The 5,777-nt window shown below is 61.1% G+C and overlaps 1 long non-coding RNA gene across 1 annotated transcript; it reads right to left on the reverse strand.

The window, feature by feature from the left end:
- Positions 1-2,946: 2,946 nt before the first annotated feature.
- LOC306648632 lies at positions 2,947-4,172 on the reverse strand. The gene is made up of 3 exons (XR_013760399.1): positions 4,011-4,172; positions 3,755-3,886; positions 2,947-3,150 (listed from the first exon to the last, which is right to left on the reverse strand). It is a non-coding gene; the product is annotated as an uncharacterized lncRNA (long non-coding RNA).
- Between the last annotated feature and the right edge of the window lie 1,605 nt (positions 4,173-5,777).

Raw genomic sequence — 5,777 nt, forward strand, 5'->3', positions numbered from 1 at the left:
TGCCCTTCCCAGCTCAGGGAGAGGCCAAGTCCCTGGGGTGAGGCGGGCAGGGCTGGTGCCCCCTCAACCTCCTCGCTCCCACCCACCCCTGGCCCCTGGGCGGTCACAGCTGCCAGGCGCCTGCAGCGTTTGATGGGCCCTTTGTCTCTTCTACCTGGAATCTAAGTGGCAGGTTGGCTGCTGCTGTGACAGGGACGTACTTTACTGGGCTGCTCTCACTCTCCACTCCCCATTCCCAATGAGCAGCAGGGGTCGGCTGGCCAGTGGAGCCAGGGCTGTGGCCACCATGCTCCCAGGGAGTCCCCTCTAGGGTGACCCCAGGGTGGAGTGAGGGTGGGTGACGCTGAGGCCAACATGGCACAGCCACTGCCCATCCCAGACTCTCCTTCCCTGTGGGGGACCCTGGGCCGGGCACCCTGTGCCTAGCAGCCCAGTCCAGACCCCGAAGTGGGACCTGCCCACAGGATCCTAGGCACCCTGGCCAGGGGTGCCTGGGGTCGAGAGCCGGACCTTCCTCTCCCAGGTGGCAGAGGAGGCCTGGGCAGCGAGGGAGGTGAGGGGCAGGGCATCTGGGCCCGGGGCTCGCTGTCCCCTCCTTCCCCATGACTGGCAAAGGAAGGTTGGGCAGCCCACCTGTCCTCAAGAGGCCTCTGAGTGGAAAAGCCCTGGAGAGCGCGGGGTGGATAAGAGCAAGGCCCTGCTTCCCAGCAGATGGTCCAAGCCCTGACCCCCAATGGGGCTGGGGATGGGGGCAGGGCAGCCAGGGGGCTCTGACCCAGAGGGCGGTAGGCTTGTCGACCTGCAGAGGGGCCAGGCTGGACTTTAGTAGAGGCTTGAGGAAGACACCAGAGCTGTCAGGTGAGACTCTGACTTCCGGGTTAGAATGTGGCCTAGTCCCTCGGCCTCCCAGCCTCTGCATCTGCGAAGTGGGCCATGGAGACCTGGAGCTGTGGTACCTGGGCATCACACATCCCCACTGCACCCCAGGGCCTTTGCAGGTGCCATGCCCTTTGCCCAGCATCTCCTCTCCTGACACCCCTGGGCTCTGACCTCTGGCTGCCCACCTCCCTCCCAGTGCGCCTGCCCTGGCCCCACCCAACTCTCCTCGCTGGTGTGAGCAGTAATGTATCTTAATCCTAAGTCACCAGAACCTTCAGCCACCCTGCAGCTGGAGGCAAAGGAGCATATGTCACTGCGCAGGACTGCCTGAGGGTCGGAAGCTTCTGGAATGTCCAGGCACCCCAGCCCCTTGTTCTCTGCAGCTGGAAACTGACGTGCAGGCAGCAGGGGCTCCTGTTCAGCCTCACATTACTTCACATCTGTCTTCTCTTCCTCTCAGGAGAGGAGGTCTGCTCACCTCTCTCTCTCTCTCTCTCTCAACTGGAATCCCTGGGGGGCTTTGGCACCCCTGACCCAGCTCTCCTGAGGTTCTGGAGTGGTCAGTCTAGGTGCGACTTGGACGCTGGGATCTTTGAACGTTCCCTGGGGGGTTCCCAGGCGGGGCCAAGCCTGAGCACGGCGCGCGGCTGCATCTGAACAGACAGCAGCTGCGCTAACTGCCCTTGGTGAGACCTGTGTGCGGGGTGCTCGTGAGCAGGCGTCACGCACCCAGCCCCTCCCAGGGCCAGGCAGGCCTGAGACTGCAGAAGCACCTGAGAAAGGCTGTAGGGAACAGTGGACGCTGGGCCACGGTGGGTGGGAGCCGATGCCCGTCCTGGAGCAGTGGCCAGGACCTGGTGTGTGGGGGTCAAGTCCAGGGAGCAGGTCCCACGTGGGACCTGCTAGAAGTCAAGAGATTCGGGGAATCTGACCTCTAGTGTGAGGTTTAGAAACATCAGCAAGGAATTCAGCCTGGAAGGAGGGAGCGGAGCAGCCCCGCCCACTGGTGACCGCTGCCCACAGGGGCTGGTTTGAGGCCTTTGCTTCACGTTCACGGTCATTTTCCCACAGGGTTAGAGACTCTGAGTGGAAAGGGGTTGGTCAAGGTTGCTGTGGGAGCTGAACAGTGCCCCCAGGTGTCTGCCCCGACCTCCGTCCTGCATTGGACGTGCTGCTCACATGCCGCAGGGACCAGGCTGCAGGTGGATCTCAGGTTGCTGACCACCTGCTTTCAAGCTGCATTGTGGGGTGCGACAGGGTCCTTTAAATGTGGACGAGGGAAGCTGGAGGCTCAACCCCAGTGTCAGAAAGACCAGCCTGGCCTTTGCTGGTCTTGGGGAAGGAGAGGTTGCAAGCCAAGGAACACAGGCGGCTTCAGCCTGGCACAGGTTGGTGCGCGGTTCCGCGACACCCTGGTTCCAGCTCAGCTCAGAGCGGTCAGAGGTGACTCTGGGTCACTTCATCTCCTGGCGTGTGATGTTGTCACGGCAACCAGAGGGAGCAGGCATCGTCGTCCAGCTGAACGAGCGAATGGAACCTGGGTGGCCGCTCCGGAGCCTGTGTCGTGGGTAGTCTGAAAGTGTGGCCTCACCAGGCGGCCTGGGTTTTCTGGGATAAGCTGGGTCAGTATCTGCCTCCACAAGGAGCAGGAGGCAGGGACATGCAGCCTCTGCCTGTGGGACACCAAGGGGGTTGCTCGTCAACCACTCCCAGGCCCCCGGGGCCAGGACTCGTAGGTACTCCCAGCACTGTCCCCCAGGGTATCATGACTCCCAGAATGCACTGGACTTCCCTGGTGGCCAGGTAGGGTCATGTGATGTGCACGGGCTGCTGGGAGGTGTCTTGAGCACAAGGGTGGGCGGAGTCAGGCCATGCAGGCAGGGCACCACCTCGGGAGGACTGGGAGGGTCAGTGGTGCGGTGGGCGAGGGGCCCTGGCGCGGCAGGAGGCAAGGAGCCGCTATGAGAAGCTGTCTTCGACATCGCGTCCTCTCCCAGAGGCCGGCAGGGGACTCTCCCTCTTCGTAGTTAAATTCAATTTGTCTACAAGAAAGCAAAACACACAACCAACAGCCCAATAGCTTAAAAAAGGATAGAAATGCACTTCTCATATATTTTTCTTTCCTATAAAATAAGTCTAGGAACAGCGTCCCAGGACTAGGAGGGAGGCAGCCCCCAGGGTCCACAGGTCTTACGCTTCTAGCCTGTGCCTTTGCTGTCCTTGTGGTCTAAAGTTATTGCCTAAGCTCCAGCCATCATATCTTCTTTTCATCTAGGAAGAAGAAAAGAGAAAGATGTTCTTGCTCCTTTTCAAAAGTGAACTTTGGACTGGGCTTATTAGGCTTCACTACCCATATTGAAAAGATATGGAACATTATTTTATTTCCTGTGGTTCTGGGAATCAAACCCAGGACACGTGCATACCAGGCAAGCTCTGTACCACTGAGCTACACCCCCACACCCCTCCCCTGATCCTTTGAAGAACATCTTTCAGAGAGCTCCTGCTGACCTCTCTGTGTCACATGGCTGTACCTCACATAAGGGAGATGTCCTTACTTACCCTGGGTAGCCAGGGACCCCCTGAAAGCTGGGAGTCTCACAACTGGGGCAGAAGAGACTGGACGAGGGGACAACCCACATGCCTGCCAGTCTGCCAGGTCCAGTCTGCTTGGAAGGACCAGCCAGTGATGGGCAGGAAGTTGGTGTGACTATACCCTGACTGGCTGTGTGACCACTGAGCAGGCACTTAGCCCTTCTGGGCTTCTTTCTGCTGGTCTTCAAAATAACCAGCTTGAAACCAAATGTCTCCCGTGTCCCTTTCTGTGGGATCTCTCTGTGGGGCTAAGAGCCATGTCGTTGGCTGCCAGAGACAGTACCTTAGGCTGTAAAGGGCGGGAGGAGCCGCCTGCGTGGAAAGGCTTCCTGTCCTGGGGGCCTCGGGAGCATGTCCCCTCCTGAGCCAGGTCCTCCTCCCGACCAGACGTGGGGGCCGGCTTTTGGCCAACGAACTGCAGAGAGAGAGGGTGTCACTACCACCGCAGTGGGCCAGGAAGCTAACTTCACGAAAAAGAGGAATCACTGGTTTCCTACGGCTGCCATGGCGAATGGCCGTAAACCCAGAGGCTTGATCACCTGTTCGTTCTGGAGGTCAGAGTGTGACCGGGCCTTCCTGGGCTAGGGCCCAGGTGTCCGCTCTTCTCGAGGCTAGGACACAGCGTGTCCCACTGGGCTGCAGGCCCAGAGCGTGGCTCCAGAACAGACGCACCCTCCAGCCGGCCCAGGGCCTGCTCTGCTGGCGACAGTGGCCGCCCACTGGCTCTGAAGCTGCCGGCACAGACGGCATGGTCGCCTGGAATTCGCGGCTCTGAACTTGTTCTGAGCAGCCAGTGAACACAGAGGAGCCGGGCGTGGGCTGGACGGCGAGAAGCTCTGGAAACCACCAGGCACATCTCCCACCGGCCAGGGCTCCCCTGCCCGGCCCAGGACCCTCTGCGGCTCAGCAAGGCCGCCTCCTGGCACACACCTTGCCATGCCCCTCCCCTCAACACCTGAGTTCCTGGTGTCCCTTACAGTTGGCGCCCAAGGCAAGTGTGCCAGCGCCAGCCCCTGGAGAGTTGAGAGGACAGCTGGAAATCTGCGGCCTAAGCACCGCAGGAGTTGTCCGCTGACTCCAGAGCCCAAGGACTGAGCCGAGGAGCCTGAGCGCAGCACCCAACTCTGAGGACAGATGGGGAGCAGGTTCTGGGCAGCTGGGTACATGGGCTTTGGTGTCTCACTCCCAGGGTCAAATTCTGGATCTGTTTGAGCTCTGTGACCCTGGGCAAGTTTCTTAACCTCTCTGTGCCTAGTTTTCATTTGTAGGAGGGGGAAACAATGGAGTCCCTGTGTTGTGAGGCTCACATGACGTCACTGCTGAAACCACCCAGTCTGGGGGAGCCAGGAGCAGGGCACCTGGGCTCTGGCCGCTGCTATCGGCGCCCTGTCGGGGGCTCGGCTCGGTGGTGTGGCCTGGGCAGACCTCCGTGTGTGGGGACGCTGGCTTCTCCCAGGTCTGCCCTCTGCCTCCCTCTGCCTTTCTTCCCCTTGCCACAGTTGCCCACACCCTGGACACCTGTTCACGGGCTGCCCGCTGTCCCTGTGGGAGGCAGGGGTTGTCCTTTACGGCAGAAGAACTGCGTCCCAGAGAGTCAGGCCTGTGGCCACAGGAGTTGGGTCCTGCCAGCCACCCAGTGGCCACCCACATGGCCCCAGTCACCTGGAGGCCGCAGGAGCTGGTCCCACTGCACAGACGAGGGTGACGTGCTCAGCGCTTGCTAAGGACACGTCGGTGCTGAGCACACGTCCCTGTACTATCTCCTTTTAAGATTCCAAGAGTCACCGAGAGACTGAGGCGCAGGGAGACAAGCGATCCGCCCGTCACGCCGGCTTGGGGCCACCCAGGGCAGCCATCCTTGCCAGCTGGAGATGGCGGGCAGGGTCTGCAGCCAGGTCCCTGCAGCCCGTCCCCGGGCCTGCTCTCAAAGGGAGCATGGTGACCCCAGTCCCTCCCCAGCTCTGGCTGCCCCCGTCATGGTGAGCTGCCTCGCCAGAGGCCCGACGTGCTGGGGACAGTGACCACAGACTGAAACCTCTGAGGCCCGAGCCAAGGAGAGCTCTCCACGCTTCAGGTGGAGGGTCTGGGGTCTCCCGGGGCCGCGTGGGAAGGCGGACGCCCCCGTGCCCTCCTTGGTGCCCTCACTCTGACACCTGATCACACGATATTTAGGGATTTAGAACTTTCCCCAGATACCCGCTTCTCATGGCCAGTTTCCCCGAGGGTCTGCCCGCACTTGGGTGGAGAGAGGAGGTGGAGGCTGGAGGCTCTGCGGGCATCCCCGCAAGCCCGCGATGCCTCACACG

This window comes from Sciurus vulgaris, assembly GCF_902686455.1.
Source record: "Sciurus vulgaris genome assembly, chromosome: 2".
NCBI classification, from domain to species: Eukaryota; Metazoa; Chordata; class Mammalia; order Rodentia; family Sciuridae; genus Sciurus; species Sciurus vulgaris.